The sequence below is a fragment of the Ambystoma mexicanum genome, chromosome 1p (assembly GCF_040938575.1).
Source record: "Ambystoma mexicanum isolate Mex_15411 chromosome 1p, UKY_AmexF1_1, whole genome shotgun sequence".
Taxonomy (NCBI): Eukaryota; Metazoa; Chordata; class Amphibia; order Caudata; family Ambystomatidae; genus Ambystoma; species Ambystoma mexicanum.
In genome coordinates this window covers 25,874,072-25,901,292 of record NC_090921.1, presented here as the reverse complement: position 1 = coordinate 25,901,292, position 27,221 = coordinate 25,874,072, and the positions used below count along the sequence as shown (strand labels likewise).

The window sequence follows — 27,221 nt, the reverse complement described above, 5'->3', positions numbered from 1 at the left end:
CAGGGCTGTATCTGGATGAGAGACAGCCAAAGGTGGAGGGGGGAGAGAAAGTGGCAGAAAAAGCCTCAACTGACACACGCTTCATGGGCCGGATGTCTGAGAAGGTAGGTGGCAGTGTTGGGGTAGGCTTGGCTTGGGGGGAAGAGAGGGAGAGATGAGATGAGAGGAGGGAGTGATCGCTCCGGGAGAGAGGAGTGGTCAGAGGGATGGAGAGGGGGAGGTCAGAGGAGATAAAGACATTGAGTTTGTGCCCTGCAGAGTGAGTCGGGCCAGAGGGGAGGATGGACAGGGAGAGGGAGTCACAGAGGTCACGGAAGAGTACAGAGGAGGAGCAAGGAGAGTCTAAATGTATATTTAGGTCACCGAGGAGGAGGAGTTGAGTGGTAGAGGCTAGGAGGGAGGAGGAGAGGTCTGCCCACACAGAGAGAAATGAGGTGATTTGACCAGGAGGCCGGTAGATGGTAACCACAGTAAGAGAATGGGTAGGCGAGAGAAAGCCTACAGACAAGGTATTCAAAAGAGAAGTAGGTCTGAGTGGGAATGATAGAGGCAGGAATCCACTCAGAAATGATCAGGGCTACCCCTCCCCACACGACCGGGAGGATCTGGGTGCTGAGAGGATCTTGGCAAAGGGTTTAGGAAGCACTGCACAGCAAGATGACAACATGGGAGCAACAAGCAGAAAGAACAGTGATAGTCAAAGGCAGTAGAAGTGAGTCCATAAGGAGGGAACTAACCCATAGTTCTGGAGGTGGCAAAGTCAAGGCAGTCCAGATTTCTTAGAGGAGAGAGGTGGCCGCATCATTGTGGTTAAGGTGCAGGGAGGACCCCAATTAGTGTTCTGGAAGTGGACAAGGAGCAGACAGGGGCCTTGGAAGTGGGCCTTTGCTGAGAGGGCCGGCTGAAGCCTGCCGGTCCCTGATTGGATGGAAGAAAACACTCAGCAACCAATGGGAGTGCAGCACAGGGAGAGGTGATTCAGCACAGCCTGTCTACACAACAAAGAAAACCACGGCTGATGGCTAAGAGAGTAGGGCAGAGAAGGGTTTCTTTTTTGTTGGTAATCTTGTCCTGGAGGGCTGTTACTTTGTTGGAGAGGCTGTTTTGGATGCTGGTGCACCAGTGTTAGTCCTTCGCACACATGTCTAGGACTGGTATGGGGGTTTCCAGCTTTTTAAGGATGGTCAACAGTTCTTTTATGCAGGAATTGGCTTGAGAGATCCTTTGGTTGTAGGAATCTTGCTTGGCTAGAATGATTTCTTTCTTATATTGGGAGGTTATTTTATTGAGGTTGATATTATTGTTGTCTGAAGGTGATTGTCTCCATGTCTGAGTGATTTCAGGTATGGGCAGAACTATGTGTTTAGATGCCTTTTTGGCTTACTTTCTCTTAGTTTAAGTGGGGCGATGGAATCTAGTGCTAATGTCATTATTTTGTTGTATTCATCTACGAGGGTGAAGAGGATCAGTGGATTCTGAGAGAGAATTCAGGGTCGGAAGAATAAGAGGGATGAGTTTATCGGCTGTGATATTTCTTTTGTTCCTAGTGGGGATAAAGGGGGCTAGAGGGTTATTGGAGGGAGTTGGAGTTGAGGGAGAAGGTTAGGAGGTAGTGGTCAGACCATGGCTGGGGAGAGATGATGGTGATGAAGGCATGGCAGTTATAGTCCGCCACCCAGTCAAGGGTCCTCCCCTGGTTGTGGGTAGGAAGGGTCACTTTTTGATTGAAGCCTAGTTCTGCCAGAGTGCCAGCAATAAGTGCAGCATGTTGGTCTTTAGGGTCTTTGAACTCCAGGTTGAAGTCACCTAGGAGAAGGCTTTGGGCCGTGTTTTTTAGATTGTCGGATATGATGGTAGTTAGGTCCTCCTCAAACGAACCCAGGGGACCGGGGGATCTGTAGAGAGGGTGGATCGTGGGGGTTTGGGAGTTAGCGTTGGGCAATTTGGCTATGAGGGATTCACAGGAATCAGATTTGTCAGATGGGGCAAGTCTCATGTTTTGGCGATTATGGTGAAGGCCTCCGCCTCGGGTTTCGGTTCTGGCAACTCTGAATATCGTATAGTCCTCTGGGATTGCTAGCATGAGGGCAGGACCTGCTGCAGTGTGGAGCCAGGATTCTGCGACGGCTAGGAAGTCCAATTTTTCTAGCTGGAAGAGGTCTGCTATTTCTGTGGCGTGAGCTACTATAGATCGGGCATTTATTAGGGCATCTCTGATGTGTGTGATATTGGTCGCAGTAGGTGTTACCAATGTGGCTTGATTATTAAGATTGTAAATGGGTGGGAGGAGTATTGACTGGTTTGTGCAGTTGGAGGTTCTTGGGTGAGGGTGTTTGAGGGAGGGTTGGCCGTTTTGGCTTCAGGCCATGGTATCCTGGTATTGCTAGTTTTGGTATAGAACGTGGTTCTGGCAAGTGTTTCGAACATATTGGGAAGCCTGGCGCATAGTCTAATGTTTCTAGAGGTGGAGTTGCATGGGCTGGTCGTTTTGGGTAGGTTTTGGATGTGGGCAAAGGGTGTAAGTGAGTGAGTAGGAGTCATGCTTTTGGGTAGTAGGGAGACTGTGAGGACGGGTGTAATGTGTAGGCTTTAATGGCTAGTCAAGCGGATCAGGTGAAGAATGGTCCTAAGTAGGGATGAGTAGATGCCTGGTATATACATAGTGTTGTGGTGTTAGGCTAGTGTGCAGGCAGCCAGTAGGAATCCGGATCCTGTGAGTGAAAGAGTGCAGAGGCAGAATGGGAGCTAGGCAGGCCGGATTTAGCCAACAGGATTAGTGAATAGTCAGTACCGGTCAAGTAGGTTCAGTATAGATGTTGGAAACAGGTAGAAGGTGGTGACTAAGGTAGGCTAGTTCAGCCTACGTTCAGGTGCTTATAATTCAATTGTCGTATAGCCAGTTATAGTCGAAGGCTATTTGAGGTGCAGTGGCTATTCAGGGGGTTATAATTCGGTAGAATCTGGCGTCAGCTAAGGTGGTGTGCCAGTTCAACGTGCACTGGGTAGATATAACCACAATAGTGTTATTGCTGTAGAATGCTCAAAGGAAAGTTACATTCAGGCAGGTTCGATTTCCTAATAAACAGTAATGGTAACAAGTGCACAATGGAAGTGCAGATCAAAACATGTGAGCAATGAGCAAGAATGGTCGCAGGGGGAGAGCGTTAGTAGTGTTGGCTGAATTGTCTAAAATGGGATAAAAGAGATGCGCAACTATAACAATAAATGTGAGTTATAATAGAGAATGGTGGTGGGCCTCGATGAGTACAGAGTTGGTAGAGAGTACACAGAGAATACAGAGCGACACATGTTCAGTTTTCAGAAAGTAGGCAATAATGGTCGCAAGGTGCACACAAGAGAGTACTATTCAAAACAACATGTACAGGTTTTCCAGAAAGGCCGTAAAGGTCGCAGGTACATACGGGTACAGTTCGAAGCATGAGCGGTTACCAAAATAGACAGCGAAGGTCGCAGAGTGCATGCAGGTCGTAGCATGTGAAATATCAACATAGGTTGTGCTGGTCGTACAAGTAATGGCGTTCTTCCCTAATAATCATCCCCAGTCCCACAAGGGGGAGAGGCCCCTACCATGAGATTCACCTGCTGAGTACCACCCTCAGGAGGACCACTGGCCAGTGGCCTCACATCCCTGACCCCATGGGAAGGGGCTCTGCCTAGGGAAGCAGGGACGATATCCTGGGATTCGTCCCACTTTACTGAATTCATGGATTGATTTCATGTTATATATATTAGACAATGGTTTTTAACTTTCTTTTATTTAATGCAATTTGATTTTCATTTGTTTTGTAGCTATTTTTGCATGGCGCATTATGAGAATTGTTGTGATCAATTAGCACGTGATGTTGAGTGAGATTAGGAAACAAAGAACACTGTATGCTGATGGTTAAACATCAAGTGGATTGTGGAAACCCATGTACTGGTGCTAATTTCTAAATTGTATTTGTAAGATCTTGTTTTTTTTAAAATATATTATTTGATAGTTCGGCATGTGAAATATAATGCATTTGTGATGGTTTTATGTTTTCTATCCAAAATAAGTGTGACTTGATTGATAATCACTATATCGAGCCAAAATATGTATTACATTCTGCAAACAATGACTACTTTATAGACAGCCCAGCTAAGGGTTATGTACCATGCACGTTTCGAACAACAATTCTTCTTTTGGTGCTTATAACGGACTGAAAACAAAAAGATCAGAAACATTAAAGCCATGCAAAAGGAACGAGAAATAAAGAACATTAAAGTAGAGTTGATAGTACACCTGTATCGACCAATAGGTCTTTTGAGTCCACCTACTACAGTAGTGCCAGTTTCCACAGGGACCCATTTCCAAAATAGTGACTACAACCCCATAATGCTTTAAATGAGGAAAACGCTTGCATTTTTGACATGTTTGGCAGAACACAGCACTGGACTGTTTGCTTGGGTTACTGTACAGCTAATTAAGGGGACAAGTGATTTTTTTATTTTATGCTTGGCTAGCAGCTTTCTCGCCCCACTGCCTTACCAGTCTCTGCCTCCGTAGGTGCCCCGTGTTGACTCTCCTGCTTTTTCCTCAGACAGTTTCAAGCTTCCCTGTTAAGCTGGATCCTCCTTGGCTTTTTCCTTAATCTTTCTCAGGACTTTGGTTGTTATGTCTTTTAGAGAGGCTTTAAAACCACCTCTGCTCTGTGTTTCCAAGAGGGTGAGATTGTATTTTGTTTTCCTACTCTAAGCAGTGATGCCATTTGACTATTAATAATGACTTTTGTTGTGCAGTATTCAAGTGATTTTTATGCTTTTAAAATTTCAACAAAAAATGTAATTGCCAGATTCATCTCCTGCTGCTGAGTCCTGAATGTTACTGTGATTGAATCTCTTTTATTCCATATTGTGTCTCTCAGCACTCATGCAGTACTTGTTTATTTTTCTCAGAGTGTATTATTTAGTTATACCATTCGTGTTGACCTAAGGGCTTCTCAGCGCTAATCACGGAGAGGATCACATTCACAACATCTCTCCACGTGGTAACTATGGCAACAGTAGGGTCTTCAAAGATCTCCTAAACACCAGTTGGGCCTCCAGTCTTTTTCAAAGAATGGATCTTCTGATGCATAATCAGAGCTGAGGAGCTGCTCAAGCTTTCCTTGCGCTTGGTGCACTTGTGGGGCTTCACCCCAGTATGGGTCCTCTGATGGCGGCTCAGCGCAGTGGAATCAATGAAGCATTTCTTGCACTCTGGACACTCGTAGGGCTTCCCCCCAGTATGGATCCTTTGATGGCTTGTCAGGTATGAGGATTGACTGAACCTTTTCTTGCACTCTGTGCACTCAAAGGGCTTCTCCCCAGTATGGGTCCTCTGATGCCTGCCCAGCGCTGTGGAAACAATGAAGCTTTTCTTGCATTCTGTGCACTTGTAGGGCTTCTCTCCAGTGTGGATCATGAGATGGCTTCTCAGGTGTGACGAATTACTGAAGCTTTTCATGCACTCTGTGCACTTGTACGGCTTCTCTCCAGTGTGGATCATAAGATGGCTTCTCAGGGTTGAGGAATTACTGAAGCTTTTCATGCACTCTGTGCACTTGTAGGGCTTCTCTCCAGTGTGGAGCATGAGGTGGCTTTTCAGGTTTGATGAACGATGGAAGCTTTTCTTGCACTCTGTGCACTTGTAAGGCTTCTCCCCAGTGTGAGTCCTTTGATGGATTCTCAGGTGTGAGGAACCGCTGAAGCTTTTCTTGCACACTGTACACTTGTACGGCTTCCCCCCAGTGTGAGTCCTTTGATGGATTCTCAGGTCTGAGGAACCGCTGAAGCTTTTCTTGCACACTGTACACTTGAAGGGCTTCTCTCCAGTGTGGATCATGAGATGACTTCTCAAGTTTGAGAAATGACTGAAGCTTTTCTTGCACTCTGTGCACTTGTAAGGCTTCTCCCCAATGTGAGTCCTTTGATGGATTCTCAGAGTTGAGGAATCGCTGAAGCTTTTCTTGCACTCTGTGCACTTGTAGGGCTTCTCTCCAGTGTGGATCATGAGATGGCTTCTCAGGTTTGAGGATTTACTGAAGCTTTTCTTGCACTCTGTGCACTTGTATGGCTTCTCTCCAGTGTGGATCATGAGATGGCTTCTCAGTTGTGACGAATTACTGAAGCTTTTCATGCACTATGTGCACTTGTAAGGCTTCTCCCCAGTGTGAGTCCTTTGATGGATTCTCAGGTGTGAGGAACCGCTGAAGCTTTTCTTGCACACTGTACACTTGTAAGGCTTCTCCCCAGTGTGAGTCCTTTGATGGATTCTCAGGTGTGAGGAACCGCTGAAGCTTTTCTTGCACACTGTACACTTGTAAGGCTTCTCCCCAGTGTGAGTCCTTTGATGGATTCTCAGGTATGAGGAACCGCTGAAGCTTTTCTTGCACACTGTACACTTGAAGGGCTTCTCTCCAGTGTGGATCATGAGATGGCTTCTCAAGGTTGAGGATTGACTGAAGCTTTTCTTGCACTCTGTGCACTTGTAAGGCTTCTCCCCAGTGTGAGTCCTTTGATGGATTCTCAGAGTTGAGGAATCGCTGAAGCTTTTCTTGCACACTGTACACTTGAAGGGCTTCTCTCCAGTGTGGATCATGAGATGCCTTCTCAGGTGTGAGGAACCGCTGAAGCTTTTCTTGCACACTGTACACTTGAAGGGCTTCTCTCCAGTGTGGATCATGAGATGACTTCTCAGGTTTGAGGATTCACTGAAGCTTTTCTTGCATTCTGTGCACTTGTAGGGCTTCTCTCCAGTGTGGATCATGAGATGCCTTCTCAGGTGGTAGGAACCGCTGAAGCTTTTCTTGCACACTGTACACTTGAAGGGCTTCTCTCCAGTGTGGATCATGAGATGACTTCTCAAGGTTGAGGAATGACTGAAGCTTTTCTTGCACTCTGTGCACTTGTAGGGCTTCTCCCCAGTATGGGTCCTTTGATGGCTGCTGAGCGCTGTGGAATCACTGAAGCTTTTCTTGCATTCTGTGCACTTGAAGGGCTTCTCTCCAGTGTGGATTATGAGATGGCTTCTCAAGGTTGAGGAATGACCAAAGCTTTTCTTGCACTCTGTGCACTTGTAGGGCTTCTCCCCAGTATGGGTCCTCTGATGCCTGCCCAGCGCTGTGGAATCAGTGAAGCTTTTCTTGCACTCTGTGCACTTGTAGGGCTTCTCTCCAGTGTGGATCATGAGATGGCTTCTCAGGTGTGATGAATTACTGAAGCTTTTCATGCACTCTGTGCACTTGTAAGGCTTCTCCCCAGTGTGAGTCCTTTGATGGATTCTCAGAGTTGAGGAATTGCTGAAGCTTTCCTTGCACACTGTACACTTGAAGGGCTTCTCTCCAGTGTGGATCATGAGATGACGTCTCAAGGTTGAGGAATGACTGAAGCTTTTCTTGCATTCTGTACACTTGAAGGGCTTCTCTCCAGTGTGGATCATGAGATGACTTCTCAAGTTTGAGAAATGACGGAAGCTTTTCTTGCACTCTGTGCACTTGTAGGGCTTCTCCCCAGTATGGGTCCTTTGATGGCTGCTGAGCGCTGTGGAATCACTGAAGCTTTTCTTGCACTCTGTGCACTTGTAGGGCTTCTCTCCAGTGTGGATCATGAGATGCCTTCTCAGGTTTGAGGACTGCCTGAACCTTTTGTTGCACTCTCTACACTCATAGGGCTTTTCGCCAGTCTGGATCCTCTGATGTGTGTGCATATTTGGGATCTGTGTGAAACTTTTCTTGCACTCTGTGCACTTGTAGGGCTTCCCTCCAGTGTGGATCATGAGATGACTTCTCAAGTTTGAGGATTGAATGAAGCTTTTCTTGCATTCTGTGCACTTGTAGGGCTTCTCTCCCGTGTGAATCATGAGATGCCTTCTCAGGTTTGAGGACTGCCTGAACCTTTTGTTGCACTCTCTGCACTCATAGGGCTTTTCGCCAGTATGGATCCTCTGATGTGTGTGCATATTTGGGATCTGTGTGAAACTTTTCTTGCACTCTGTGCACTTATAGGGTTTCTCTGCCATGTGAGATTAATTATTTAATCTTTTATTACGTGCTTAATGCCTGAGACCAGTCTCCAAGCGCAGGGCAGAATTCGAACAGATGTTGCTCCGATTTTCTTGCTTCCAAGCCAAACATGTTGTCCCCGAGCTATCCTCCTATGCGTTTGATTGGACTGGACCTGTGAGTAAAGAACATCCCATGAACACTTCAGAAAAATTCCTTTCAATACGTATGGATCCGTATAGATGTGTATAGATGTGCCGGGCACTGGTCTCTCCGTGAGGATGGCGCTTTCATTCAAGGTTCTGTGGAATGGCACTGACCATCTTCTGTAGTGCGTCCCTTGTTCCTCTGCATATCTCATCATCCCATGTGCATTTCCATACCCTTAGTTTCAGTGATGGCTCTACTCGCTGTTGAAAGAAACAAAGGTTTCAGATATTATTTCTTAGCATTGCACACTCAGCAGGAAGTGCACTGATTTTTTACCAGTAATCTTCACTTTTCATAATCCTACTCTTCAACATCACAGGACTGAACATACAAGGTGACCCCCTTCCCATAGGAGTCTATTCCCAAATGTATTGCCCTGCCCTTGTCACCAAGCATCTACGACTCTCCACCGGCCACGACAGACACTGCCTGAAAACAAGGGTGAGCAATCTGTTCTTCAGGGTAGGAGAGTTGGGAGTAAATACTGTGAAGAGGAAGATTAGATCCAGGAGTAGTGAAGATTATGCTAACATCATTACCTCCACAACCACCATCTTCATTCCTGTTCTTAACAATGAAGTGTTACACAAAAGACAAATGATTGCACCCTCAGACATACCATGGAAAGAGGCAGACACTTTGTATCCACCAGAAAATCACTGGGTTTTGGAGCAACTAAAAGCCACTTTGAATGGGGCAGATAGGGACATGGATGTGTGAAAGAGGGGTGGAATCCTGACATTTCATGCTCTGCCGTATTCTGCAGTAGTGAACAGGTGAAGGAGGATGAGCACAGAGCAGAGAGAAGACCTCTGCCTTTCAGTGTAGGCATCGTAGAAGGGGCAGGGGTATCAATGCTTTCACACCAGAGTCAGGGACTGTGGTCACTCTCAACACCCACTCTCCATGTCTGGGGTAGGTCAGGCTCTAGCAATGCCGTTAGGCCGTCTACCCCCGGTTAAGAAGTGTCCCTGCTGTCCTCTGGCATGCTCGGCTCTGACCCTGTCGCTGTGCTCGCATTGAGAGGGGAAAATGGTGGTTTCCTTTAGTCTCCTTCATTTAGATGCAGGACAGCAGGGCTGGCATGAAGACTCTGGATGAGGAGCACTCTGTGCTTCGTCTCTTTGTGGTACGTTTACCGAGAGGTGCTGTGGCGAGTGCCATCGCTAGATAACTGCCAATTGGTATCAATCTGTTTTAAACCGGAGCAGATCTTAGGCAAGTGTTCTTCTTTTTAGAGGCCTGGGAAGTGTGTGCTTTTAGGCACACAGATGTTATGGCAGACATGCACCCATCAATAGTGCAGTACACGGTACCGGTTTATTCGTCTCCAGATGGTAAGATGCATTTCTCCTCACATGTTGCTTTTACTGTTTTATTGCACTGGACTCATTGAGTTAGCACCATTGGACGCTTAATTTGCACCTCATTCCCATTTTCCTGCCTAGCGGTAAAAAGAGGTGTTCAATCCAATGTGGGAATTACCCCTTAGCACCAAAGCTCAGAAGTAGGGTCCACTTTGAAAATATTTGTTTTTCAGTGCTTTCCTGGGTAAACTCCTGGAAAAGCTGGCCATCTCCCTGCTTAATCTTCACACTGAATCTGTTGGCTGTCTCCATGACCATCAGTCTAGCTTCAGAGCTGCCAGAAGTACGGAAACTGCTCTCCTGAACATCCGTGAAGACTTGCTCTCTAACCTTGATGCTAATCTCCCCTCTGTCCTCATCCTACTCGATCTCTCTTCTGCCTTTGACACAGTCAAACCAGTCAACCATGCCATCCTGCTCAATCGTCTGCGTGATAACCTGGGTATCACTGATCAGGCTCTGGCTTGGCTGACCTCGTTCCTCTCTGATCGACCCTCCCAGGTCCAACTTGGGTCCTTCCTCTCCTCTATCGCTACCTGTGGTATTCCCCAGGGGTCTAACCTCACTCCCTGGCTGTTCAACCAATACCTGGCTCCTCTCGCCCTCCGCATTGCTGCTCTCTCCTCCAACTTTCAGTGCTATACGAATGACACCCAGCTCCGTTTTCAGGCTCCCCTCTGCTTCCTCTTCTGTCATCCCGGATTGTCGATCTGCAATCCAGGAGTGGTGTGCCGCCAATGATCTCTGCCTGAATGCCAGTAAGACGGAGATCCTCCTCATCAGCACACCTGCACCTTCTTTTCCTGCCACTCTCTGGCCGGCCTCTGTTGGCCCTCTTCCTGCTCCCACCTGTGAGGCTAAGAACCTCGCGCTCATCTTCAACTGCACCCTCTCCTTCTCTCCTCACATCTCGGACGTCTCTAAGAAGTCCAACTACCAGCTGCACCTCCTCAGAGGTATTCTTCCTTTCCCCGGCTTCCCCAAGAAGCTCTCCGTCTCCAGAGCTCTGCTTCTCTCAAGGATTGACTCCTGCAACAGCCTCTTTCTAAATCTGCCCGCTTCTACTCTCCGCCCTCTGCAACTCATCCAGAACAGGACTGCGAGACTTGTCCTTGTCCGCAAGCCCAGGGATCGTATCTCTCCAGCTCTAAAATCTCTCCATTGGCACCCAGTGGCTGCAAGAATCACGTTCAAGACCCTTTGCATTGTTCACAAGGCCTTCTGGGGCCTGAGTCTGCAATACCGCAAACTCTCTCTTCTAAAATATCTTCCTACTCAAGCTCTTCACTCCTCCACCTCCAACTCCTTGAGGGTCAGGTACTTCTCCAGGCAACGAGTTGGTGGGAATCCCCTCCCTTTACGGCCGATACCTCACTCTAGAACAGCCTCCCTGCCTCTCTGAAAATTAAGCAGAACCACCTCCGGTTCCGGAAGCAGCTCAATGCTTCTGCCTTCCCTCTTCCTCTTCCCTGCTGATCTCCTGTCTGATACTGCACTGGTCACCTGGCCACTCTCTGAACTTCGGGCCCAGGTCCCTGCCGACCCAGTTGCACCCTTGCACTGCCTTCTGGCAACCCTTGCACTTGTATCTGTAACCCTACAGTCCCTTTACCTGCACTTATCGGACTCTCGTTGTCTGCACTCAACCCTTGCACTCCCATCTGGTGGCCGTGCTACTTGTTTTCTGTATCCTGTACTTTCTCCCCCTCGCACTTTTCCCCTTCCCTCTCCCCTCCACTTGCACAATCTCAATGTCACTTGGCCTAGTAAGATTGCTGTCTTGTCCTCCCTTTGTTTCCCCTCCCTTGCCTCGTTACGCCTTGAATAGGCACGTTATAAATGCCATATCTATCATTGATATTTATGAAGCGCTTTCTTAAAGCGCTAAACATAAGACGGAACAAAATGGCACACATAGTGGCTAAAGAAATACAATCAGAAGAAGAAAGGGTATGCAGTAATAAAATTGGGGCAAAAATGTCACCTTTACAAAAAATTGCAGCAAAAATGCTGCGGTTTGACCCAGTAAAGGTGTATACCATTATACCTTTTTTAGGGGGAGCAAGGGTTGCAGGGGTGTCCCCTGCTCCCCTTAAATGGTATAATGGGTCTGAGGGTTGCGGGGGTGACCCTACATCCTTTACATGTATTGCGGCGTCAAAACCAAAGCCGTTTTGCTGCAATTATTTGTGTAAACAGCAATTTTTTGCCACGATTTTACCACATGGAACCGAAGAAAGCAGGCAGTTAATGAGTTGTTAGAAATAAGTGAGAAGAAATGGGCATTTAACACGGTCCACAAGAGATGAAGGAGAGGAATGAATGGATAGTGGAAGATGGTTCCATTGCTTAAGGGTGAGATGCGCGCAAGAGTGAAATCAAGAAGGGGCTATAAGTGGCTGAGCACAGATAGGAAGTGTAAAAAGTAGGACTGAGGAGCATGTGTAGGAGAATAAAAGAGTGACCAACAAGGAAAGATAATATGGAGCAAAGCCATGAGAACGTTTATGTACAAAAGCGAGAAAGTGAAAGAGAAGACAGGAGAGCGATTGGTAGAGAAGAGGCAGTGCTGGAGGAACAAGAGTATGAGGAGTACAGAAGAAGAATAGCAGGGTTACAAACAGAACAGGTGGCAGTACGTTGAGAGACGAGATGACCAATCAGAAAGGCAAAGCAATAATCAAGATCGAAAAAGAGAAGAGATGAAACCAGAAATGCACTAGCATGGAAGGATAGGAAAGTTTGTGCACAACAGATATTCTAGAGATCGTATTCATTTTCACATATAAAGCGTGCAGCAGCCCGGAGGCATTGAGGTGCTGTTATAACCAGTTACTCACAATTCAGCAACATCAGATGAGCATATGTACAGTGTTGTAATACAGTTTATTGAAATATAGTTTTCAGGAACATCCAGTAGGAAGGTTCGGCTCTCAGGGAGGGTGGCAGGGCATTCCACTGTTTTGCTGCAATGTACGGGAAGCTGATGCACCCTGCTTCTGCAAATCTGAATTTGGGTTGCACAATATGGTAGGCATATGGTGTTCTGGTTGGTCTGGTAGAGTAGGCTCTTATTTTTATTTTTTTTAATTTTTTAATGGTTTTATTACAAACCTTTAAAAAGAGAAAAATTAACATACAATCCAAATTAATGAAAGCTCACAAATCATCCGCTATTACCCCGGACTTTTACTGTTAACAGCAGCCTCCAATACAGACCTCAGGATGTCCCAGCGGGTTGCTCCACCGGGACGGCGTATAAGCGGTCTTTTACGACTCGAAGAAAAGAAACTAATGCGTACAACACCACTCTGTTTGACCCATCAAACAGGGCTCTCCACCAGTCATCTCGAGTTAGGAATTGAAAGTTCGTTGTTATTGGCCTAAAGATGTTATTTCTTTCGCTCTCCAACTCGGGACATACTAAAATCAAATGTTTAAGTGTTTCCTTGTTGGTGGAGCAGAACAGACACGTGAGGTCCAGGTCCGTAGATTGGGACCAGTAGCAAAGGCGTTCCTTGGTTGGCATGGCATTCAGCCTAAACTGCAAATAGGAGGCACGAGACCACTGGTCCGGGAAGCACGACAGATAGGGCGGGACCCAGCCATAGGCTCTTGCCTCGGCCGGCGCTTCAAGCATAGATTTAGAAGCAGCTCTTTGGGTACAGGTGTAAATCCAATCATTTCTCCAAAGCGTTAGTTTTGCAGCATCAGGATTCTCGAGCAACAATTGTGTCGTGATGTCATAGGAGCTGAGCACGTCATGACATAACTTATTCCATTGGAATAAGATTGAGGGGGCTTTGGCGAGTTCTAGACTGTGAAGAATCTCCATCTGGGGGGTTGGATTGCTTGAATTTAGTTTCCTAAAGACACTTAACAGATTACAAGTAACTCTCGCTTGCATTGAGATGTACCCAAGCTCATATCTGGCACAAACTGTAGAGGTGCCTTTAGGCAAATGGAGAACCCTGGACCAAAAAATGCTTTCCAAAGAGCTCCACACTTCGGACCCACAACCAAAAGCGTTTTCCCCGGCGTAAATCAATGAGGGTACCACCTTCTGCTGGAAAAAGGTTATCGTTGGTTTTAGAGAGAATTTCCCAATTTTTTTATTAATCAGGACTGCTTGGCATGCCAATTGTCGGCATTTTTTCTTGGCTGCGTCCACCCAAGGTGCGTCATTTCTACTCGCACTTAGTTGCATTCCCAAATATCTGGTGTTAAGTACGTGCCCAATGGGTTCTTTATTCACATACCATTTACATTTCTGCCCATTAGGTTTGAAACCTTGCAGTCTTTCAAAAACGATGGCTTCACATTTCCCTCTGTTAATAACCAGCCCGTTGTCAGTTAGGTATTTTTCCACGGCAGCGAGTTTCCGCTGTAAACCTATGGGAGTTGAGTCCATCAGAATGATGTCATCTGCGTAGACTAGGTAGTCTACATGTGAGCCGTGAAGTTTGGGTGGGAAAGTGTGTAGTCCATTGAAAACATCTTTGATATCAGATATAAACAGGTTAAATATAATTGCCGCAAGAGGGCAGCCTTGCTTGACACCTCGAGAGGTGTTAATGGGTGAAGATAGAGTTCGCTTGGACCAAAAGGGAAACCTAACGTTCGTGTTCATATGAAGTTCGTGGATAGTGGACAGTAGACTTTCAGGACAGTTCCATTTGGTCAGTTTAGACCAGCAAATCTCTATTTATACTGTCGAACGCCTGGGACAAGTCAACCAGTGCGAGATAGATTTTGGAGTTTGATCGCAGTGCTTCCATTTTCAGTAAGTTCAGTATTAGAAGGTTAACACCGCAGCCCAACCCTTTAACAAAACCAGTTTGTCTGGGGTCCACCTGGTTGCAATGTGTGGACCAGTCCGTCAATTTTTGTTGTAAAAGAGTGGCATAGACCTTACCCAGCACATCAAGAAGTGCAATTGGTCTATAGTTCTTTGGGTTGCGACGGTCGCCTTTTTTGAAGATGGGTATGATCACTGCAGATTTCCACGATGAACGGGTCTCGCAGCATTTGACAATCCTGTTGAACAGCAGCTCACAAAAGGTGGTCCATGCTTCTGGCTGAAGTTTGAGCGTAAAATTAGTTAAGCATCTGGACCAGGGGCTCTTGAGTTATTCAGATTCTTGATGACTCTAAGAATGTCCTCGTGCTCGAATACTAGGTCCCAGTGTGACAGGACACGAGGGGTCCATACATCGACCTCATTGGTTTTACTGAAGAGGTCGGCGTAGAAGGATACCCACTCAGACTCAGAGACCAGGTTTGCCTGAAGAGCATGTTGTGGAGCAAGATTATCGTTTATCAATCTCCAGTAGTCAGCAGAGTTGGAGCTCTTCATTTTTGATAGCATAAGCTCTGCGTCATTTTGCATCATGATGCACTTGTGAGATTTAAGCCAGTTCTTATAGCCTTGTTTGAATTTTTTTGCAAGACCAATGGCAACAGTAGGCCTTTGTTTGCGGGCCGTTCTTAACTGCCAGCGTAGAAGGCGTTTCCGTTGTTGCACCAGGAGGTCAAATTTATGTTTCGATATAAATAGGCTGTTTCCCGTGAGAGTTCTGAGTTCTTGGTATTGGATTAAGAGATGGTTGTATTCCAAGGATTCGGACAGCTGGTAACTCATCAAAATGTGGCCCAACTCGGTAGAATCTAGATTTAGCCGAATCCTTCTGGCTCCTGTTCTCACTGAAAAAGCCCAGCGATCCTGGTGCGTTCTGCCGTTTGCCACAAATGACAAGACCACCATATCATGGTCACTGTGCTTCATTGTTTGAACAGACAAGCCGGTCGTTCTCATGTGAATCCTATTGGATACAAAGATGTAATCTAAGGTAGAGCTAGAATCCCCTCGTCTCCAAGTTGGGGCTGCGGGAATATCGCCCAGGGTTTGGCCATTCAGCATCACCAAATCCCGCAGCTCCATTTCCAGACACCACTGAGTTTTCAGATGGAGTTCTACGGAGTTAGCATTCTTCTTGAGCCCTGGTGCGTTTAAATGACTAAGGCAATCGATGTTAAGGTCGCCGCAAATGATCAAGTCATATAGCTGGCCAGATTCCGTGAGCTCATCTATGGTCTTAGTGACTTCGTCTATGAAGTTTTTTGCTCTGGTTGCCCCATGGTTCCAGTAAAGATTGAAAATACAGAGGTTGGTTGCCGGGCTGATAGCGGGGCTTCCATCACAAATCGTAGTCACTTGGATATAAGGAGAGATGCCAATTGAGTTCAGAATCCGAAGCCCTGAGTTAATCCTGACGGCTACCAGGAGACCCGACATAGGTCTACCCCTAGTCTGTTTAATGGCTGAAGTGTGGGCGATTTCAAAAGCCTCCAGAATTGGTTTTTCACATAGCCTTGTCTCTTGTAGACAGATGAGATCTAACTCGTCGGCCCAGGTGGAATTGAACAAATGACTAAAGCCCCTGGTGTTCCAGGATCCCAATGTGTAATTTTTTGGTTGTTATGTCGTTTGAAGGCTTGGCGTTAACATGACGTGGTGTTATTTAGGGTTTCAGCAACCCAGGACCAATCATTTCCATTCGCCCTAGATGGCATGTCAGTCTCAGGCAGATCTGCAAACCGATGCGCTTGGCTAGCTCCTTGTATTGTTATTTTTATGTTATTGTGGCTGGAGGTTCCACTCAAAGACTTCTGAGTGTTCTGTGTTGGAGAGAGAGTGCTTTGATGGAAGGCTGAGGAGCCACGTTCACTCGGGCGTGCTGAAGGATTTTTATAGGCACTTCCGTCCTCTGCCAGGTTCACAACATCATTCAAGACCTCAGTTGGAACACGTATAGGGGCTAAAGAAATGTCAAAACCGAGAGATAGTAACACCGGGCCAGATTGGAGCAAAGTGTCAACTATGAGCTTAGACTGGACATGCAAGATGACTGCGCCATTCTTGGTTTCTTCAAAAAATTAGACAATTTTCAAGTCACCAGATTCAATTGCCCTGAGACTTGGTACCAGATGGCATAGCCACAGGACATTATGGCGATTCATTATTAGGTCGTCTGCAGAATCAATTCGTTCCAAGAGTACTTGATGGTAAGATGAATCATTTTTCAAATGCGAGTTCTTGGAGGGAGCATTTGTAAGGTACTTTTTTAATGGAGCTCTAATTTGCGGTAATCCGTTAACCTTAGACTGTGACAACCTAATCGGGACAGAGTCCCTAGGGTAAAGGCGTGTTAAGTCGTGCTTCGCGACCTCCAACGATGATGAGTTGCTACAAGGATCAACAGCAACTTGGGCCCCTAAATCTTCCGTTTTGCGAAGGCTTTTGTTAGATTGATCACACCTCTTATGACGTTTTTCATCTAGCGGCATGAACGGTTTGGAACCAAAAACCGTATCAACCGTTGAGGTGATGATTGGCCCACTTACTTCGCACAGTGATACAACTCTGGTTGCCTTTTGGAGTGGCGCATGAAGGGGAATGTTATTTAGGCCAGATAGATTGGACCCTGGCCCAGCCTGGTTGTTCATTTGCGGGCATGCTGCAATCGGGGGAACAGGTGTGTTGTCAATCAACTGGGTCGATTCAGGGAGGCTGACAGATGAAGTATTAAATTCTTCAGCCCCAGCCAATTCCTCGGCTACTGCATCCTCGTACACAGACGTGTTCAACAACTCCTCAGATATGCCACATAAGTCGATTATGGGTTCAATGGACTGGACCAACTCGGTGGCATCGTCATTTGACTGGGGATCAGGTACGACATTTTTATTTTTCAGGTTAGTTTCGTTAATAATTACATTCACAGTTTTCAGGTTTCTCAAGAATTTCCTGGAATCGTTACGACGGTTCCTTTTTTTCATAGGCATGTTTTTTGATTTTTTTTAGTTCATGGCCTCTGCAGTTTCCGTCACCCGAACTTGTGACGGAATTAGTCTTGGAAAGCTTGAATATGTCATACACTGCCGAGGCACCATCATGACCTTGTTTTTGTGCAGAAACGGGCCCCGCCACATCTAAGCCCAAGCCACGATTTTGGTCGGAAGGGACAGCCATTTGAGGATCCAAAAGAGCCAAATTATCAGCAGCTTGGGTTTCCAGGAAGATATCCTGGCAGTTAGTCGACAGAGGTATGTTTGAGTCACAGATGGAAGGGAGATGGTCGGTCATTTACGATCCTGCAAGACATGGAGCAGAGTCAGGCGGCAGCGTGGATTGTTCCTGACAATCAATGGGAGCATATTTTTCAGAACACGCCATTATGTCTTTATTTCTTTCCAGTTCTGAAGCAGTGGCTGCCGCAATCTGAGCACATGAGGCTAGAGGTATCCGAACGGGAGAGCAAAATACAGGGTTGTTTGTGGTTCGAGAGGTCAGAATCCCTCCCTCTTCAGCTACTCCACTCTGACCGCAGTTATCAACTTTTTGTTGAAAAAGATTCAAAGCCTGTTTTGCCACTTCAGCCAGTAGTTTTCTGTCCAAAAAGGCGTTTTTGTTGCTGTCCATTAAAGCCCCCAGCGCCATTTCCACCTGTTTATTAGTGCTCAGTGATGTATTCATTAGGATCGTCTGGGTATTCCCCATCTCAGAGATCTTTGTATTCATACTAAGAATTAGAGCTGTCAGGTCTTTCAGACTGTCGTGCAAATGTTCGTACATTTTCAAGAATGGAGCCACGGCTATTGTAGTTGATGACATAATGGTGGCTTGGAGATCTTTCAAACTTGGTATAGGGTGTTCATTGCCAGTACTGTCCATAGTGAGACCGGTGTGTCGCCTTTTGCTCACGGGGAGGCGTCTGATTTTTGGGAATGGGCGCTCCATAAGTGATGAGTCAGAGGAGGATGAATCTGACATATAGTCAGAACGTGTCACCACAATTGAAGGCCCATCCACACATTGATGCAGAGTGGTCGATGGTTGGTTTTGCAGTGTGTTAGAGTCGACCCTTCCCAATTTAGGAAGATGTCTCTGTGAGCAATGAATGCTCGGTGAAAAACTAGAGCGACTTCTTCTTCCTCTTTCCTCCATTTTATGCGTAGGGGAACTCTGCAGGGGGTTTTTGCCAGACGGTGCAGGTGAGGAACAACCAGCCACAAGATTAGAAGACCCTCCCGCTGAGGCTGTGGCGCCCGGCAAGAAGTCTTTTATTGCCGAGTTATTCGCTCTGCTTTTGGTCAGGTGCTTAAGATCTGTTAGCAACTGGTTGACGACTTCCAAGGAGTTTCTACGGTTATTAGAGTCCTTCACTTGGAGGGTAGATACCCTCTCCACCTCAGTGTTAGCAAAAGAGGCACGGGTAAGTGGCTCAATACCCACACTATATGCCGGTTCGTCCACTTCATTGTATGTGAAAACGGCATTATAGGAGCCTGCTTCATGCGACGTACTTAGTGGCAGTTCCGGTGAAGGTACCAGTTTCTCATATGCACTGTAGAATCTTGTGCGTGGGGAACTACTACTTGTTTCTTTTTGTATAGAGGGGCATACAATGTCACTAGTACCTGAAGTCGTGAGGCACGCTTGAACACCAGTCGTCATGCTGGTGAGCGAACATGAGGGCGTTTGGGTTAAGACGGGATCTTGTCGCAGTGACCAGCTGTCATTTTGTGAAGTACAAGAAGGAAGTTCATGAAGGCCATGTACTATGGCCAAGTTGACTATGGCCGGGTTGGCTATGACCGCCGGGATTGTTGGTGCACAGTGTGAACTGGCGCACTTATTAGGTGACGCATCATGTGTACTTTGGAACGGAAAACAGTTTAAAGGAGAGTGTGTTGAAGTCGGCTGGGCCGGACTGAGCGGGAACCGAATCCGATGTAAAGTGTCTCTCATGTGGATCGACTACAGCCTCACCCCGCATGCTCCCTGCCACCCCTCCCGTAGGCTCAGAACATGCAAAGTCCACTCGCGAGGAGGCAGCCACACATACACTTACTGTGGTTTCGTTGATGACTACACAGGGCGAGTTTGAAGCCGGCTGCAGCGAAAGCCCCCCCTCATTCGGAAGCTGGACACGATCATCGAGGACGGCAGCCGGTGTTAGGGGCGCCTCTGAGGACTCCGCTGAAAGCCACAAATGTTCCGAATCGGGGCATACCGGGTCACGAGCACGCTTTCTTTGGGCTCTGGTCTTCACAGAAGCGCCCACAGTCAATCCTTCCACGGGCACCGTAATAACGTTTGTTCGCATCGTTTCAGCAGACGATGATGCAGAGATGGAACAAGGAAACAGGTGAGCCAGGAGCCAAGAGGAGAGTCCCGACTTCCACGGACTTCCTCGGACTCCTCAGACTCTGCCAGACTCCGCGCCCGCTCCGCGGGGAGAGGCAGGTTTTGAAGCAGCAAAGTCACTCCCACACAATGAAAATAGTAGAGGTACTGGTCATTCCTGAGACTCTGCCAGACTCTTATTATGTTCTGGACAGGTAGGGGGTGCAGAGTTGGAATAGCATTTGTGGGTAATGGACATGGTTTTGAAGACTATTTCTTAATCGGTAGCCAGTGTACCCATCTCCTAGTCGCAGGGATAGGATTTCTCTTGGGAATGCAGCGTGCTGCTTGGAGCGCATTATTTTCTGCTCAAATTTCCAGTGCTACGCTGACGACACTCAACTAATTTTCAGGCTGCCCTTGGCCACCTCCTCTCCCTCTCTCATCTCTGATTGCCTAACTGCCATTCAAGATTGGTGTCCCGCCAATGATCTTTGTCTGAATGCCAGCAAGACGGAGATCCTCCTCATTGGCACACCTTCACCATCCTTTCCCCTCACTCTCTGGCCGGCCTCCATTGGCCCTCCTCCTACCCCCACCTGTGAGGCTAAGAACCTCGGGGTCATCTTTGACTCCACTCTTTCCTTCTCCGCCCACATCTCAGAGGTCTCTAAAAAGTCACATTTCTGACTGCACCTCCTCAGAGGTACTCTGCCTTTCCTCTCCTTCCCCCAGAAGCTCATGGTATCTCAAGCTCTGGTTCCCTCTAGCTAGGACTATTGTAACAGCCTCTATCTAACTCTACCCGCCTCTACTCTCCGCCCTCTGCAACTAATCCAGAACAGGACTGCGAGACTTGTCCTTGGCCTCAAGCCCTGGGATCATATCTCTCCAGCTCTGAAATCTCTCCACTGGCTCCCAGTGGATGCAAGGATCAAATTCAAAACCCTCTGTATTGTCCACAAGGCTTTCTGGGGCATGGATCCAAAATACCTTCAGCTATCCCTCTGCAAATGCCTCCCCTCTCGAGCTCTTCGCTCCTCTACCTCCAACTCACTCAGGGTCAGTCGTTTTTCTAAGAAACGAGCTGGGGGTAGATCTCTGTCTTCGGCTGGGGCCTCCCTCTGGAACAGCCTCCCTGCCACTCTAAAACTTGAGGAGAACCATCTCCGGTTCCGGAAGCACCTCAAGACCTTCCTCTTTTCTTCTGCCTTCGCTCCCCCTCTCCCCTGCTGATCTGTTCTCTCTTGGCACCGTGCACCTGGCCACCCTCTGTCTTTTGGGCCCAGGTACCTGCTCATCCTGCCACCCTCCCGCACTGCCTATGGGCCATCCCTTGCACTGGGGCCTGTATCTGTACCCATATAGCCCCCCCTTTTTCTTCCTGCACTTATCAGACCTACCCTGTCTGCTGCCTTAAACCTAGCACTTGCAAATTGCCAGCTGCATTAACACTGTTTGTTGCCTTTATTATTTATTTATTGTTATTTATCTGTTTCTCCTCTGCTTCGCACTTTCCACCTCTCCCCCTTCCTTGCACTTTTCCCCTCCCCCATCTCCCATGCACTTGCGCGTTCTCAATGTCACTGGGTCTAGTAAGATCGCTGTTTTGTTCTCCCCTGTTCCCCTCCCTTGCCTTGTCGCGCTCTGAAACACTTGTGTATGAGCGCGATAGAAATAAAATATCAATCAATCAATTACTTCTAACTTCAGGATATTTTTTGAGGAGGTTCCAACAAAGAGGGCATTACAGTCGTCCAGGCTCGAGGTAACGACTGCCCGGGTGATAGTGAGGCAACAATCTGTGGTTAAAAAGGGTTTGGTGGCGTTCAGCAATTTCATTGTATAGGCTGCCTAAGAGGCTATGGTGCATACTTGATGGGACATAGAGAGTGTGGAGTCTAGAGAGGCCCTCTAGAGTCTTGACGGGTGCAGAGACTGGGATCGCAATGTCGTTGATGTTGAAGGCAGAATATTAGTCATTGAGATTCTCAAGCACTGCGGGGGAGCCGACCAGTAGAATTTCACTCTTCTCTCCATTTAGACAGTGGGGTTTGCTACCATCCCGGCCTGGATGGCGGCATATGTGGCATTGAGAGAGCTGGAGTCATCCACATAGTTGCCATTGAGCGGGAGCAGAATTTGCGGTTCATCGGCATAGTTGGTGAAGGCTATGGAGTTAAGGATATCGAAGAGAGGTCTGGGGAACATGTTATATAATGTAGGGGACATGCACAAGCCTTGTGAACTCTGCTGCCGAGAGGGGTGGGAGCGGCACTAGTGATATCTGCAAATACTATCATGACTCGTCCTTGTAGGAAGGAGGCAATCCAGGCTGTGGCTTTGGATGAGAAGTTTGCCACGGTCCTGATATGGTGCCAGAGGATTTTCATGATCCACTAGGTCGAAGGCCGCTGATGACTCTAAAAGGAGGAGGGAGGTCGGCTTACCGGAGTCCCTAATCTCGTCCACTTGGTTTTTTAGATCCAACAGCGCAGATTCAGTGCCGTGGCCCGGGCGAAAACATGATTGCCTCATTCCCAGTATGAAGGCTGCTCTCTCAAGTGTTTTTAATGGGAAAGGCACTGTGGTAATAGGCCTGTAGTTGTTAGAGTTAGTGGAATGTAATGTGGGTTTTTCTTAGAAGCGGGCGCACCAACGCTTCCTTGAGGCTAAAGGGTACTAGGCCTGTGGAGGAGGCAGCATTTATGAATGGGGTCAGGGCTTCAGTGGATGCCTTGATAATGGAGGCTGGGCAGACATCTCCTTTGCACCTTGAGGGTTTAAGACTGTGAAAGGATGGATTGGACTTCAATTCATGTTGCTTCTTTAAATTGAAACTGTGGAATCCCCTTTGACTGAGGACCCGGCTTGGTGTGGGTCACTAACCTGTGGGTGAGAGGTTTGTTGGTGGCTCCGAGTTATTTTGTTTAACATAGCGATTTTGTTCAGCACTGCTGCCTGAATGTTGGTGCACCAGGCCTCGTTCTTGGTGATTAAGAGGGGGGCTGGTGGGGTGGGGAACAGACTTTCCAATTCCCTAAAGATGGTAAACATTTCTCTAGTGTCGCATCATTTAGCATTAGGGATTCCAGCGTTATAGGAGAAGCATTTTGCTATGATGATCGCTAGTTTGTGGGTTTTGGAGGTTTTGTGGTACTCTGTTCTTGTAGCGTCAGATGGATTTTTAGGCCATGTTGCTTTGGCAAAGCGTTTATTGTTCCTGAGTTCTAAACAAGTCTGGGGTGAACCAAGAGTTAGAATGTCTGACAGGTTTGGCTCTGCATGACGCTATAGGGGCAATCGTATCCACAGCTGTGGCTAGCATGTCGGTGTAGAGGTTGGCAAGGATGTTGGGGTCATTTGACAGTTTAAGGTTAGGCGAGTCCAGCAGTTGCAGAACGTTCCCTTTAGTGAGTTCACGTAAGCTCACTAAAGGGAACAGAGGCAGGGAAGGGATCTTGCGTTTATTTTGATGCGCAATAGAGCTGAGGATAATGTGGTGAACTGACCAAGGACAAGGTGCATTGGAAATGACTGAGATCCTGCAGTTAAGGTCAGCAATCCAGTCCAATGTGTGGCCTTTGAAGTGGGTGGGGTTGCTGACATAGTGTTTGAAGCCTAGGGTTTCTAGGGCTTTTGCTCAAGAGGTAGCATGCCAAACCTGAGGTTTGACCCCCTGCACCCCAACCTTAATTTGTAAACTGTGTTTTGCCTTTGATTTTTATCTCCTCCTCGGCGCTGTGTGAGCTTCCTCCTGCCTGCCCTTCCGTGTTGTTTCCCTGCCTCGTGTCCCGCTCCCTCCCCTGATTGGTCTAGAAGATTGCATTAGTATCCTAGTGCTAGGTTTAAAGGACCAGAGGGGGGTGTCTGTACTCCTGCTCACTATATGGCAGAGGAGAGGCATAGAGGACTCTAGCCACAATTTTCTATACAGTAACGTAATCGAGCAATCAAAGGCTTCAGCTCTCAGGAGGTGATGCAGGCTGGTTCTTAAGTACAGTGTAGTCCCCAAGCACCCACAAAGGAATGGCTGTACACTGTTAGTGAAAACACAGATCTTTATATAAATAAGGTTCACATTATGTACACAATCACAATAACACACTTTGTACGCTGGTAATACTATAATGGCAAATATATACAAGTCTATGAGGTACGACCCTTAACTATCGATTCCCTTGAAATGCATCAACTGCTAACAGATCAAATGACATACGAATCAGATGGCAAGATGAATCAACGATGGACACAGAAAGAACGAAAGGTTAAATCAAGCAATGGCAGAACAGTCTATCCCACTACCATGAGACCGTTCTGTGCGAGGATCCCTCCACTGGGCAACCTGTAATATAAAGCGTATTGGCAAGCCCAGTCCAGATATGCTTAATATAGTCTTGGGTCTTTCTAATAGTTCTATAACTTCAATGTACCAGGTGTTGTAGAGTTCGGGTTGTCATCGGGCACTTCTCAAGTGAACTCCCTTTAAAAAGGCAGGAGCCATGGGTCGTCGCGATTCCTGAATGAAGAAAAGGCGAACGTTGTTGTTGAGGGAGCAGCTTCGATCATTGCGGTGCTCATTGACGAAGGCTTGTGAACGTTCTGTGAAGAAGAGGCATGCGGTGCACCTCGACGACGATAGTTTGTTGCCGCAACGAGTCAATGAAGAACTTTGGCCCAGTAAGGGTTTCGGGTTGTCGGTGTCTGCGATCGGGACGCGACCACAGCTGGCTTCTGGATCTTCTCTGGTGTCTTTGAGGTCTTCAGGTGGCAGGAAACCCACCAGCGGGTTCTCCTCGTTTGTCGGCGTCATTGACTTTCTCTGGCAGGAGGAAAGCGGTCAGCGGTGATGAACAAAGGAGTCCTTGATTCAAAGTGTTCTTAGGCAATAGAGCACGGTTGGCGGAGGATGGATGGGGATTCTCTTCGCGATTCCGCGGCGGTGCACGTCTCCGGTTGACAGTCTTTTGTAGGCTGACTGCCAGGGCGCTTCGACAAAGGTTAGCGGTGCACGATGGTCCCTCATAGCTCGGGAAGAGGTCTCCTTACCATGTCCTCTCTTTGGATCAGAGCAGAGCAACAACAATTCTCCTCTTCCAGCAGGGCTTCAAGGTTAAGCATTAAGTATCAACTTCAGCTTCGATTTCAGTTTCACTTTCAGCTTCTGAACGATTTCTAGCAGTGAGAGGCCCCCAGATATACTTGTTGATCTCCCATTCACTCTGCCGGGTCACACTGGCAGCCAATCACTCAGAAGGGCATTTAGCAGTCAGTCAGCCAATCAGACATACAATGCATTCAGGCCATTCTTCTCCCTCTCAGACACTCACAACAAGGAATGTGGATTGGGACAAGTACCCAGCCATTCAACATAACACACTGCATTCATACCAGTTGTATGGGAGGATTGGTCCAAGAGACCCCCCTCCCCTGCAGCCTCGCCCTCCTGTGAAGTCCATGGCTCGTCTGGGGTTCCCCCTGCCACTAGGGCCCAGGTGGCGGGTGGACCACTGGCTGAAGACATTGACCAAACATGCTGTATTTAGCTAGGCCCTGGAAACCATTTTGTGAAATCAAAATGGTTTGAGCCCTGTGCACCACAGCGCGGCCCCCACCCCGAAGAGTCTCACTTGTCCTTGAGGCCGCAGCTCCCTGGCAGATCCGCTGAGAGCCTGTTCCCACGAACAGACGGACATGAGCTAGTGTTAGATGCAAACACTGTAACATTTCACCTTCCGCAGTATATCGCTGTTCCCAGCATGACCCGGCCAGCAGGGCCGGGGTGGAAAAGAACTGTAAAATGGTCCCCTGACAAAAGCAGAGCCCCCAAATACTAATGAGCAAACTACCTGTGATAAAACTCTTCTCTCCATGACCTTTGTGACTAAAAACATGTAACCTCCATGAAGATGGCAGAATGTGTGCTTATATGGCATTCGGGTTGAAGTACCCACATCCCCGTAGCTATGCGCAAATGGTAAAAGTGTCCCGGGGTTTTCATGTTATATGTTTCGCCGAGAAGACTGCACCCCAAGGTCCCATGCCATAAATGAACTAATGCTGCTAGAGTGCAAAGGAAGACAAATACAACCCTATTGGGAGCTCATGTAAATGGTGCACGAAAATGCACAGTATGTATGTCCAAGCTCACCATGTGTCACTGCCATCAGTCTTATTAGCCGGTTGTTCCTGCGTGCTCCACCAACCTTACTACTACCTCGCTTACCGCGCATGTATAGAAATGTAACAAAATGTTGTGGTTGTTAAATACTTAACATATAGGTAACGCATTTGAAATGGCCATGTAAAAGGCACTAACAATGTTGAAAACATAAGCTTTGAAAAGACTCAATGAGTATTGTATATTATATGAATGTTTATGCCTCTTCCACTTAACCTGCAACGCACGAGGAAAACACCATTGTGGGCATATCCAAGACCATTCCCCCTTCCTCCCCATTGAAGCTTGCCAGACGGAAAGCAGAGGCCTGTGCTGCTCTGCTTCACCTCCCCCAATTCGGCTGGAGCCGCTTCAAACATTCACATTCCCCCGCAGCACCCAGGGCCGCGGCCTGCCACCTGAATTATTTACAACCCAGCAGTAAACCCCGGCTATAAACGCAGGCCCGAAGGCACCCTTTTTTAGGCTCCACGACCCACCGGCTCACCCTAGGTTAATGGCCCCTGTAAAATTAGGACACCCAATATTATAGCAACACTACAGGAACACATTCATAATGACTTCTAATGGGACATGATAACTCGGACAGCTCGTCCCTTGCCCTGAGACCCAACCTCGCGACCTATGATACCCGGCCAACAAGACGATGGTAACCATGTATTGATGTATCACCAAAAGACCCCACTCTAGATGCATTCCTCCTGTGTTGCATTAACCTGTAGAATAACCTATTGGAAGATTTATCGGAGAAGATAATATTGCAATGTTGAATGACTGCGGTGTGCGTGGCCTTAGGGCAGAAAGCCAGGAAAGACGTTCATCACTGACACTGGTCACGGCAGGCACAACAACACCGTCTGGATGTACAAAGCTGACCTGCCCGGCCCGGCCCACGAGGGTAACCAGTGACGTCCACCAACCACGGCAAACCACATCACAGCGGCACCTTTAGTTAGTTGTCGCCATCCAATCCCCATGAACTTGTGCCCCCTATAGTATGTAGGTTCTTCTGACGTTTTTTGTAAATATATACGCCTGTCTTTGCTATTGTCAGACAGAGCGCTCTCTGAGTTTGCAGAGTCCTTTGCATGCCCTATTCTGATTGATAAACTCCCATTTAAGCTCACCCGCACTTTGTCTTAGCCTTATTCCCATCTTGGGAGAGTCCATTATTGTCTCTCATTGTGGGGAGGATCGTGCTATCTGGGGACGCTCGCCTTCACAGTTTTGGGCAGGGCTGTCTCAGTCAT

General features: G+C 47.5%; 1 pseudogene; it reads right to left on the bottom strand.

Moving 5' to 3' along the window:
- LOC138564643 (zinc finger protein 729-like) overlaps window positions 1-27,221 on the bottom strand; it is a 325,173-nt pseudogene that overhangs the window by 133,883 nt on the left and 164,069 nt on the right.